General features: G+C 43.7%; 1 long non-coding RNA gene across 3 annotated transcripts; it reads right to left on the minus strand.

Moving 5' to 3' along the window:
• Positions 1-1,621: 1,621 nt before the first annotated feature.
• On the minus strand, positions 1,622-9,325 carry LOC139838522 (uncharacterized). 3 transcript variants are annotated; one of them, XR_011755619.1, is made up of 7 exons: positions 9,135-9,325; positions 8,660-9,064; positions 8,361-8,584; positions 7,748-7,832; positions 4,577-6,412; positions 3,189-3,273; positions 1,622-1,852 (listed from the first exon to the last, which is right to left on the minus strand). It is a non-coding gene; the product is annotated as an uncharacterized lncRNA (long non-coding RNA). The 3 variants fall into 3 exon arrangements; XR_011755620.1 differs by lacking the exon at positions 8,660-9,064 and having other exon boundaries at positions 9,135-9,324; XR_011755618.1 differs by lacking the exons at positions 8,361-8,584; positions 8,660-9,064 and having other exon boundaries at positions 9,135-9,324.
• Between the last annotated feature and the right edge of the window lie 3,392 nt (positions 9,326-12,717).

Raw genomic sequence — 12,717 nt, forward strand, 5'->3', positions numbered from 1 at the left:
CTCTATGGATGAAGTGAAGAAGAAGCTATTCTCCGTTTCGCTGTCTGGTAAAGCGGCACATTGGTATAAATTGTTGGAGAATAGACATTCTCTTGGTTGGGAGGAAATTGCATCTCTCTTTTATTCTAAATTTTATCCTCCTCATGAAGTGCATATTGATAGGAATTATATTTATAACTTTTATCCTCGTGATGGAGAGAGTATTTCTCAAGCGTGGGGAGATTGAAGTCACTAATGCTCAAATGTCCCATTCATGAGCTCCCAGTAATGTTATTGTTAATAATTTTTATGCGAGGCTTTCGGGACAACACAAGGACTATACGGACGCGTGTTCGGAAGGATCTTTCACAAGCAAAGAGGTTGAAGCTAGGTGGGATCTTCTTGATCGGATTGAGGACAACACTGAAGGATGGGAGAACGACAAAGGTAAAGAGTCAGGTATAAATTATGATTATGAATGCATTGAAGCTTTTATGGATACCGATAAATTTCGAAATATGAGTGCTACTTATGGTCTTGACTCTCAAGTTGCTGCAAATCTTTATAAAGCCTTTGCTTCTCATTTTGAATTGCCTAAAAATAATTTTGATAAGTATCATGAACCTTTTAAAGAGGCTTGCATGAAGAATGAAATTGTTGTTAATTATTGCAATAAGCATGCTCAAACTCCTAAAAATGCTATTTCTTATAAGCATGTTAATTTTCGTGGAATGCATAGGCCTTGCGGAATTAATCAAGTCAAAGATGAATATTGCATCCATCATATTAATGAAAAAACTAGAAAGTGGTTTAGGGCTCTAGATGATCTTGGTAAAAAAGTTTGTGCCCTCTATCCTTTTATTTGTGAAGTTTGCCATGAAGTGGGTCATTTTAATTTTCAATGCTCCTCCAATGATAATTTGAACCCAATGAGTGCTGCAAATTTGTATTGTGATGATGAAATTACTCCTAATCAGCATGATGAACTTACTTTATTTTCGGGGTGTGAAGAACTGTCGAGAAAAATCTCTTTGTTACATATGAGTGATCTTGATATTGATGATGTCCTGCATGGGTGTTTTTCTTATTGCATTGATAATAGCCATACAAATACTTACATACAAAATATTTTAGAAGATGACACCTTGCCAAAATATGATAGGACCGCTGTGTGTTTTCAACTAATTAATGAAAAGGAGGGATCCTCCCAAGTTTCTTCTATTGTTTCTGAAAGTAAATCAGGTTATGCGGACGAGCCACCCTTCAAGCCTCTTCCTCCTAAAGAAGGGAACGAGGAGAAGGAAGAGAAGAAGAAGAAGAAGAAGGGAACGAAGAAGAAGAAGAAGAAGGAGAATAAAAAGAAAGAGGTAACGGCGTATCCCCGCGTGAATGAGATAACGCTAGGTAACCGTAAGTATGTTGCTCCTAATGATTATTGTGATAATGAATCTGAATACGATGATCTTCCTATGCCCTTTTGTGACGCCCCAGAACCGGTACCATGAGGATTCCAACGAATCCGCCGAAATCCGCACGATATCGATTTTAGGAGACGCACCACCAAGCGCCTCGTACACGCCGGAGCATGCACGCGATGCGGGTGGAATCAATCACGAGAGGTAACATTACAACAGGATTACAATAGAGCCCACAAGAAAACATATATATTACAACAACGACTCCATCGAGTCAAGATACAAATATACAATACAAAGATCCAAAATCATACAGAAGATCAAATACGTCCGAGTACGGACAAGATACAAATTGGACTAAGAGTCCTGAAGATAAACGATGGCGTCCATAACCCTGCCCAGGCCAAGCCGGAAGGGTAACCTTGCTAGCGTCGTCTTCATCGAACATATCTTCATACCTGCCCGGTTATATCCCGTAGAAGCAGCAATAAGTACGGTTCGTACTTAACAAGACTTCAAGACGTATAAGCATTCGTCAACCAGTCGTCCTTTGTACTTGAGGCACGCAGGGGACTTAGAGGACGCAAGAGGAACGTCATAGGCAATATGGTGGGGTTAAGCGGCAGCGCGCAAGCACTAAAAACCTATAGAGACACTCTACAACAGTCGTCTATCAGAGAAGGTGAGAGAGCGCATAAACTAACAGTTCTATACTCTGCAAACATAACACAGCCGATGCGTTCCCCCCCTCGCAAGGAGGTACTTACAAGGGCACTCACACGGTTGACAAGTTTTACCCAGGTTTTATTGAAGTTTTGCTAACTTACTACGCAAGTTATTATCAATGAACAACAGGTGTAAGTTGTCTATGGTCGAGTCATACAGCTCCAAGTCGTCCATAACCGCGGACGCGGCTTATCGATAAGATTTAACCCTGCAGGGGTGCCCAAATGTGCCCACACACACGATCAACCCACTTGCGACAGGTGGATTTCACGACTCGCACTCTCCTTCACGACAACAATGTCCAGGAAGCCACCTGACTAAGTTGAACCCGTATCGAAGTCCGGCCGAATCTCCGAAGCGGACCTAGCTATTGCGTGCACGGCTTCCGAGGGTCAAAACACACACAGGGGCGAATGACCCGCTTCAGCATGCGATAAACGCTCAGGCCGCAAACCTATACGTGCATACCAGAAACAAGGGATACAAGGCACCCAGGGGCTTCCCAAAGTAAATAAGTAACAGGCTGGCATGCACGCAAACAACAAATGGTAAAACAGTACGAAACTAGTTGTGGCCACTGGACAAAGTTGTAGATTCCGGCAGTGGTCGAGGGGAGACCCAGAAACATACCCACGTGTGGTTAGAGCGCTCAGTCTCGGAACAGATAACAAGAACTCGGGGTCCTAGGTTTCATGGAAACACAAGTGAGCCGTCATAAAACGAGCAACTGACCCACCGATGCCTCCGCGAACAACTATTAACAAGTAACCATGATTCCCTCAACAGATATAACCATGTAGCATGTGTCATGATTCCCAACAGATAACCGATAAGATAGCAGTAACGGTAACGAGATATAACAGCACTAGCATGCACTACGACTCGCAAGGCAGACTCGATAACCAAACAATAGCTGTAGGTGGTTGGTGGAGGCAATATAGGCTGCTTGAGGTAACAAGTGGAAGGGACACGTGACAAGAACGCAACTTAAAGCTAGCATAAGGAAGAAGGCAAAATAAAATAGGTGAGCGACTTCTGCAGGGGCAGAAGTATAGGGGAAATGCTTGCCTGTTAAAGCTTGCCGAGGGACATCCGGAGAACTTGTTGTATCTCACCACACCACTTCGTGATCCTATCCGGGAAGAAGCAAATGCTGGACAAACAACGTATGCAAGTTTTACTACTACGGATAAAGAAGATCCAGCATGATCAAGATGATATGCAATGACATGGCAATTATGATGCGATGCAACTTATCCATATTAATCGAAGTCGGAACCCCGGACAAACAAATTAGGTTAGAGTTGCATTTTCTACCGTCAAAGTTAAGTGTTCATTAGCATGGCAAAACATGGCAACGGTGCGCTACTTCAATATTAAACAGAGCGGGGAAATCCTAGTTGGACATCCGAAATACTCCGCATATATGTGAGGTGAATATGCATAACTATCATGTCTCGACATGATGCGGAATGCAAACAGATGAATGGATGACATATTCATATTCAGTGCATTTTTCTGATTAAAATTGATATATAACATGTTTGGTTTTCAGCTATAGAATAAAAGATATAAAATAACATGTTTTGCAGTTGAAAATAGAAGAAGCAGGCTAGATAGAAAGGAACTGGGAGGTGGTGCTTTGTCTCACGAAAAACTGAAGGGAAAAACAGAGTCATACCCTGGAAACAGCTAAGCATGCACACATGCAAATGGATGAATTGATGTCGTGTCTAGCTAGCTAAACAAGCAGGCTAGCAGGTGAATGGATGGATGTGCATACGGTGAAGCTAAGCAACCAGGCAGCTAGCTGAAAATTGGAGTCTGCACTTGTGGATGGATAAAAGCATGTACTGCCCAGAAGCAAAACAGTACTGGCCACGTATAGCAGCAGGGCACGAGCATCTACAGAATTACAGACATGTAAAACAACAGAGCTTGTATCCGAAACCAAAACGGAGAGCAAAACTCGGCTGATACCTTGTTGATATGTATACTGTGACGTGTAGAGCTGGATTAGTTAATCAAAGACATAGGAACGGGCAGGGACTATATGGTAGCTGTAGGGATCGATATTTGTCCTGCTGCACCGATCGGAATAGAGCATGCCACTACGCTGCTGATCTACTCATGTCGAACTAGATACAGCAACAGCCGCGACTTTGGCATGCCGGGACGATGGTCGTAATCGACGAAACTGAAGAGAAGAGACTGAATTGTCGAACTGAACCAAGCGGAAACAGAGACACGCGCGGCTGAGACAACCGACTACGACGACCACGAAACGGAGGCGCCATAGGTGTTCGGGGAGTTGCTGCAGTGTGTGCGCGGTGCAGGAGGGAGCACGGCGTGCTGGTGCAACCAACTAGGAACCAGAGCTCGACTGCGTGCGGAAAACGGTGAGGCTACATGTCTACAGCGACGGTGAAGAAAAAGTATCGTGGGACAGAGCTCACCATGGCGTCGACGGAGGCGCTAGCGTGGCGGAGGACGACCATGACGCCGGGAGACGAAGGAGGGCACGGGCGGATGAGGAGGAGCACGGTCTTGGACGGAGGCGATGGGCATGGTGGCGACCTCGGACAGAAGAGAAGCCGTCAGAAATTGGCGTCGCCGAACAGCGAGCAATCAGGACGGGGAAGAGGGGGAAAAGGGGCGCCGTCTCACCAGGAAACTGATGAACACCTCGGATGGGGCGGACGAGGTCGGAGGCGGCCGGAAACAGGGATTTCTTCGCCGTGGTCGGAGAGGAAACGACGAAGCTGGCGATGATATGGAGCACCCCGGCTCGATTTCTTGGCTTGAGGAGGACCGCGGCATCAAGGCGCAGCTATTGGTAGTCTCAGATCATCGGGGGATGGCCGGAGCTGGCGGATCGACGGCGAGGTCGAGGTTTCTGCGATGGCGCTCGATGTGGTTTCTCCTCTCTCGGGTTCGACTTGGGAGAGGGGAAAGAAGAGGGGAGCAGGTGGAGTGGTTGGCTCGGTAGTGGAGTATGACATCGAGGAGAAACACGCTCGTCTCATGCTCTGTATTCGCAAGAAGAGAATGAGAGAAAGATGAGGACGTGGGCTGCTTCCAGGGCTCAAAGCCAAGATTCAAAGAAATAGAGGATGGCACGGTAGGTGGAGATGGAACAGGAAAAAGGAAGAGAGATATATAGATAGAATAATAAAACGAGATAGGCAACGGAAGGATAAGTTACAAACATTTTCAAAACCATATATTTGTTTATTTATTTAAAACTTGTCCAAAATATTTCAAATATTTTTGTTTCAGGTTTTGTTAAAAAAGAATATATTAGAGTGAGGGTTACATATGGTTTATGAGAGGGAAAAAAATAATTAGGATTTATAAAATAGTTTATTTTGTCAAAAACATGGATATGATGCAAGTATGATGATATGATTATGCATAAAAGAAAAACAACAAACAAAACTAATAGGGGATATTTTCTGGGTCGCTACAATCGACACCACTAACAAGGAATCTCGCCCCGAGATTCCACGTCAACCTAAGGGGGAGTTGGTTAAACTATCGGATCTTCTGGCGACGTGTCGAACTCCTCGACACCACTAACAAGAAATCTTGTTCCGATGTTGATGATGCGCTTTCGTCGGAACCTCCAAAGATCGGACCTGATAGGTGAGGGGCAAAGATCGTCCATCCCACGTAGGAACCTGAGACTCAGAAACACTCGGATAAGGGAGAAGACTCAAAACTCGCATAGGTAAGAAGAGAAAGAATAGAGATAAGGAGAAAAATGCAGAGCTAATCAGAACTATCCAACGATTTTTAGAAAATAGTTTTGACGCTCTAAACTCAACGACCGTTGGCAAGGTTATCCTAAAGGCTGGACTAGTGGGGTATCGTCAACCTGATGCTCTGATACCAACTTGTGACGCCCCAGAACCGGTACCATGAGGATCCCAACGAATCCGCCGAAATCCGCACGATATCGATTTTAGGAGACGCACCACCAAGCGCCTCGTACACGCCGGAGCATGCACGCGATGCGGGTGGAATCAATCACGAGAGGTAACATTACAACAGGATTACAATAGAGCCCACAAGAAAACATATATATTACAACAACGACTCCATCGAGTCAAGATACAAATATACAATACAAAGATCCAAAATCATACAGAAGATCAAATACGTCCGAGTACGGACAAGATACAAATTGGACTAAGAGTCCTGAAGATAAACGATGGCGTCCATAACCCTGCCCAGGCCAAGCCGGAAGGGTAACCTTGCTAGCGTCGTCTTCATCGAACATATCTTCATACCTGCCCGGTTATATCCCGTAGAAGCAGCAATAAGTACGGTTCGTACTTAACAAGACTTCAAGACGTATAAGCATTCGTCAACCAGTCGTCCTTTGTACTTGAGGCACGCAGGGGACTTAGAGGACGCAAGAGGAACGTCATAGGCAATATGGTGGGGTTAAGCGGCAGCGCGCAAGCACTAAAAACCTATAGAGACACTCTACAACAGTCGTCTATCAGAGAAGGTGAGAGAGCGCATAAACTAACAGTTCTATACTCTGCAAACATAACACAGCCGATGCGTTCCCCCCTCGCAAGGAGGTACTTACAAGGGCACTCACACGGTTGACAAGTTTTACCCAGGTTTTATTGAAGTTTTGCTAACTTACTACGCAAGTTATTATCAATGAACAACAGGTGTAAGTTGTCTATGGTCGAGTCATACAGCTCCAAGTCGTCCATAACCGCGGACGCGGCTTATCGATAAGATTTAACCCTGCAGGGGTGCCCAAATGTGCCCACACACACGATCAACCCACTTGCGACAGGTGGATTTCACGACTCGCACTCTCCTTCACGACAACAATGTCCAGGAAGCCACCTGACTAAGTTGAACCCGTATCGAAGTCCGGCCGAATCTCCGAAGCGGACCTAGCTATTGCGTGCACGGCTTCCGAGGGTCAAAACACACACAGGGGCGAATGACCCGCTTCAGCATGCGATAAACGCTCAGGCCGCAAACCTATACGTGCATACCAGAAACAAGGGATACAAGGCACCCAGGGGCTTCCCAAAGTAAATAAGTAACAGGCTGGCATGCACGCAAACAACAAATGGTAAAACAGTACGAAACTAGTTGTGGCCACTGGACAAAGTTGTAGATTCCGGCAGTGGTCGAGGGGAGACCCAGAAACATACCCACGTGTGGTTAGAGCGCTCAGTCTCGGAACAGATAACAAGAACTCGGGGTCCTAGGTTTCATGGAAACACAAGTGAGCCGTCATAAAACGAGCAACTGACCCACCGATGCCTCCGCGAACAACTATTAACAAGTAACCATGATTCCCTCAACAGATATAACCATGTAGCATGTGTCATGATTCCCAACAGATAACCGATAAGATAGCAGTAACGGTAACGAGATATAACAGCACTAGCATGCACTACGACTCGCAAGGCAGACTCGATAACCAAACAATAGCTGTAGGTGGTTGGTGGAGGCAATATAGGCTGCTTGAGGTAACAAGTGGAAGGGACACGTGACAAGAACGCAACTTAAAGCTAGCATAAGGAAGAAGGCAAAATAAAATAGGTGAGCGACTTCTGCAGGGGCAGAAGTATAGGGGAAATGCTTGCCTGTTAAAGCTTGCCGAGGGACATCCGGAGAACTTGTTGTATCTCACCACACCACTTCGTGATCCTATCCGGGAAGAAGCAAATGCTGGACAAACAACGTATGCAAGTTTTACTACTACGGATAAAGAAGATCCAGCATGATCAAGATGATATGCAATGACATGGCAATTATGATGCGATGCAACTTATCCATATTAATCGAAGTCGGAACCCCGGACAAACAAATTAGGTTAGAGTTGCATTTTCTACCGTCAAAGTTAAGTGTTCATTAGCATGGCAAAACATGGCAACGGTGCGCTACTTCAATATTAAACAGAGCGGGGAAATCCTAGTTGGACATCCGAAATACTCCGCATATATGTGAGGTGAATATGCATAACTATCATGTCTCGACATGATGCGGAATGCAAACAGATGAATGGATGACATATTCATATTCAGTGCATTTTTCTGATTAAAATTGATATATAACATGTTTGGTTTTCAGCTATAGAATAAAAGATATAAAATAACATGTTTTGCAGTTGAAAATAGAAGAAGCAGGCTAGATAGAAAGGAACTGGGAGGTGGTGCTTTGTCTCACGAAAAACTGAAGGGAAAAACAGAGTCATACCCTGGAAACAGCTAAGCATGCACACATGCAGCTGGATGAATTGATGTCGTGTCTAGCTAGCTAAACAAGCAGGCTAGCAGGTGAATGGATGGATGTGCATACGGTGAAGCTAAGCAACCAGGCAGCTAGCTGAAAATTGGAGTCTGCACTTGTGGATGGATAAAAGCATGTACTGCCCAGAAGCAAAACAGCGCTGGCCACGTATAGCAGCAGGGCCTGAGCATCTACAGAATTACAGACATGTAAAACAACAGAGCTTGTATCTGAAACCAAAACGGAGAGCAAAACTCGGCTGATACCTTGTTGATATGTATACTGTGACGTGTAGAGCTGGATTAGTTAATAAAAGACATAGGAAAGGGAAGGGACTATATGGTAGCTGTAGGGATCGATATTTGTCCTGCTGCACCGATCGGAATAGAGCATGCCACTACGCTGCTGATCTACTCATGTAGAACTAGATACAGCAACAGCCGCGACTTTGGCATGCTGGGACGATGGTCGTAACTGACGAAACTGAAGAGAAGAGACTGAATTGTCGAACTGAACCAAGCGGAAACAGAGACACGCGCGGCTGAGACAACTGACTACGACGACCACGAAACGGAGGCGCCATAGGTGTTCAGGAGTTGCTGCAGGTGTGTGCGCGGTGCAGGAGGGAGCACGGCGTGCTGGTGCAACCAACTAGGAACCAGAGCTCGACTCTGTGCGGAAAACGGTGAGGCTACATGTCTACAGCGACGGTGAAGAAAAAGTATCAGGGACAGAGCTCACCATGGCGTCGACGGAGGCGCTAGCGTGGCGGAGGACGACCATGACGCCGGGAGACGAAGGAGGGCACGGGCGGATGAGGAGGAGCACGGTCTTGGACGGAGGCGATGGGCATGGTGGCGACCTCGGACAGAAGAGAAGCCGTCAGAAATTGGCGTCGCCGAACAGCGAGCAATCGGGACGGGGAAGAGGGGGAAAAGGGGCGCCTGTCTCACCAGGAAACCGATGAACACCTCGGATGGGGCGGACGAGGTCGGAGGCGGCCGGAAACAGGGATTTCTTCGCCGTGGTCGGAGAGGAAACGACGAAGCTGGCGATGATATGGAGCACCCCGGCTCGATTTCTTGGCTTGAGGAGGACCGCGGCATCAAGGCGCAGCTATTGGTAGTCTCAGATCATCGGGGGATGGCCGGAGCTGGCGGATCGACGGCGAGGTCGAGGTTTCTGCGATGGCGCTCGATGTGGTTTCTCCTCTCTCGGGTTCGACTTGGGAGAGGGGAAAGAAGAGGGGAGCAGGTGGAGTGGTTGGCTCGGTAGTGGAGTATGACATCGAGGAGAAACACGCTCGTCTCATGCTCTGTATTCGCAAGAAGAGAATGAGAGAAAGATGAGGACGTGGGCTGCTTCCAGGGCTCAAAGCCAAGATTCAAAGAAATAGAGGATGGCACGGTAGGTGGAGATGGAACAGGAAAAAGGAAGAGAGATATATAGATAGAATAATAAAACGAGATAGGCAACGGAAGGATAAGTTACAAACATTTTCAAAACCATATATTTGTTTATTTATTTAAAACTTGTCCAAAATATTTCAAATATTTTTGTTTCAGGTTTTGTTAAAAAAGAATATATTAGAGTGAGGGTTACATATGGTTTATGAGAGGGAAAAAAATAATTAGGATTTATAAAATAGTTTATTTTGTCAAAAACATGGATATGATGCAAGTATGATGATATGATTATGCATAAAAGAAAAACAACAAACAAAACTAATAGGGGATATTTTCTGGGTCGCTACACCTTTACATACATTAGCAATCATGATTTGAATGAACACACTACTTTTGATATTGCAAATCTCTGGGAAACTAATTCTGAAAATGATGATAATAATTGCCATAGTGTCAGTGCTATCCATGCTTCCTCCCATAATAATATAGAAAGCTGTAAGCTTGGGGAAGAGGTGTTTGAAAATCCTTTTGCTACTGATCATTATGTGTTTGATACATCTCCTTCTAATAACAATGATGGTATGGTTATAGATAAACCGACTGTGAAAGATAACTATTCTATTTCTTATGATGACACTGTGCCTCCGATCTTTGATGATTATTATAAAGAATGCTATGATATAGGTTATAATTATCCTTATGAAACTTGTCATAGTCATGATTGGATTACCAAAAACAATTCTTTTAATATGCAACTTGTTTACCATGTTCAAATTCTTGATAATAATCTTGCTCCAATTACTAATAATGAGAATAACTCTTCTTATGCCAAAATTAATGATACTTCTATGCATATGAACCATGATAAGAATGTTTTAAGTGATGGGTATATTGTGGATTTCATCAATGATGCTACTGAAAGTTATTATGAGAGAGGGAAATATGGTTATATGCATCTTAATAATATTAAGTTTCCCCTCTTTATGTTGAGAATCTTGAAGTTACTCGTGTTTTATCCTCTTATGCTTGTCACTTTGTTCTTCATGAATTCATTTGTGTACAAGATTCCTCTTCATAGGAAGCATGTTAGACTTAAATTTGTTTTGAATTTGCCTCTTGAAGCTCTCTTTTGCTTCAAATACTATTTCCCGCGAATGGATTATTAAAACTACTGAGCCCATCTTAATGGCTATAAAGAAAGAACTTCTTGGGAGATAACCCATGTGTTATTTTGCTACAGTACTTTGTTTTATATTTGTGTCTTGGAAGTTGTTTACTACTGTAGCAACCTCTCCTTATCTTAGTTTTGTGTTTTGTTGTGCCAAGTAAAGCCGTTGATAGAAAAGTAAGTACTAGATTTGGATTACTGCGCAGTTCCAGATTTCTTTGCTGTCACGAATCCTGGTCCACCTCCCTGTAGGTAGCTCAGAAAATTAAGCCAATTTACGTGCATGATCCTCAGATATGTACGCAACTTTCATTCAATTTGAGCATTTTCATTTGAGCAAGTCTGGTGCCATTTTAAAATTCGTCAATAGGAACTGTTCTGTTTTGACAGATTCTGCCTTTTATTTCGCATTGCCTCTTTTGCTATGTTGGATGAATTTCTTTGATCCACTAATGTCCTGTAGCATTATGCAATGTCCAGAAGTGTTAAGAATGATTGTGTCACCTCTGAATATGTTAATTTTTATTGTGCACTAACCCTCTAATGAGTTGTTTCGAGTTTGGTGTGGAGGAAGTTTTCAAGGGTCAAGAAAGGAGGATGATATACTATGATCAAGAAGAGTGAAAGCTCTAAGCTTGGGGATGCCCCGGTGGTTCATCCCTGCATATTTCAAGAAGACTCAAGCGTCTAAGCTTGGGGATGCCCAAGGCATCCCCTTCTTCATCGACAAATTATCAGGTTCCTTCTCTTGAAACTATATTTTTATTCGGTCACATCTTATGTGCTTTACTTGGAGCGTCTGTATGCTTTTGTTTTTGTTTGTGTTTGAATAAATGCTTGTGTGGGAGAGAGACACGCTCCGCTGGTTCGTATGAACACATGTGTTCTTAGCTCATAATATTCATGGCGAAGGTTGAAACTGCTTCGTTAAATTATTATATGGTTGGAATTGGAAAATGCTACATGTAGAAATTGGTGTGATGTCTTGAATAATGTGATACTTGGCAATTGTTGTGCTCTTGTTTAAGCTCTTGCATCATATACTTTGCACCTATTAGTGAAGAAATACATAGAGCTTGTTAAAATTTGGGTTTGCATGAGTGGTTTCTCTAGAGTCTAGATATTTTCTAGTAAGATGTTTGAACAACAAGGAAGACGATGTATAGTTTTATAATGCTTGTAATATGTCTTTTATGTGAGTTTTGCTGTACTAGTCCGTGCTTGTGTTTGCTTCAAACAACCTTGCTAGCCTAAACCTTGTATCGAGAGGGAATACTTCTCATGCATCCAAATCCTTGAGCCAAACAACACTATGCCATTTGTGTCCACCATACCTACCTACTACATGGTATTTTCCGCCATTCCAAAGTAAATTGCTTGAGTGCTACCTTTAAAAATTCCATCATTCACCTTTGCAATATATAGCTCATGGGACAAATAGCTTAAAAACTATTGTGGTATTGAATATGTAATTATGCAGTTTATCTCTTATTAAGTTGCTTGTTGTGCGATAACCATGTTCACTGGGGACGCCATCAACTATTCATTGTTGAATTTCATGTGAGTTGCTATGCATGTCCGTCTTGTCTGAAGTAAGAGAGATCTACCACCCTATGGTTAAGCATGCATATTGTTAGAGAAGAACATCGGGCCGCTAACTAAAGCCATGATCCATGGTGGAAGTTTCAGTTTTGGACATATATCCTCAATCTCATATGAGAAAATTATTAATTATTGTTACATGCTTATG

The sequence above is a fragment of the Lolium perenne genome, chromosome 3 (genome assembly GCF_019359855.2).
Source record: "Lolium perenne isolate Kyuss_39 chromosome 3, Kyuss_2.0, whole genome shotgun sequence".
In the NCBI taxonomy this organism is placed as follows: domain Eukaryota; kingdom Viridiplantae; phylum Streptophyta; class Magnoliopsida; order Poales; family Poaceae; genus Lolium; species Lolium perenne.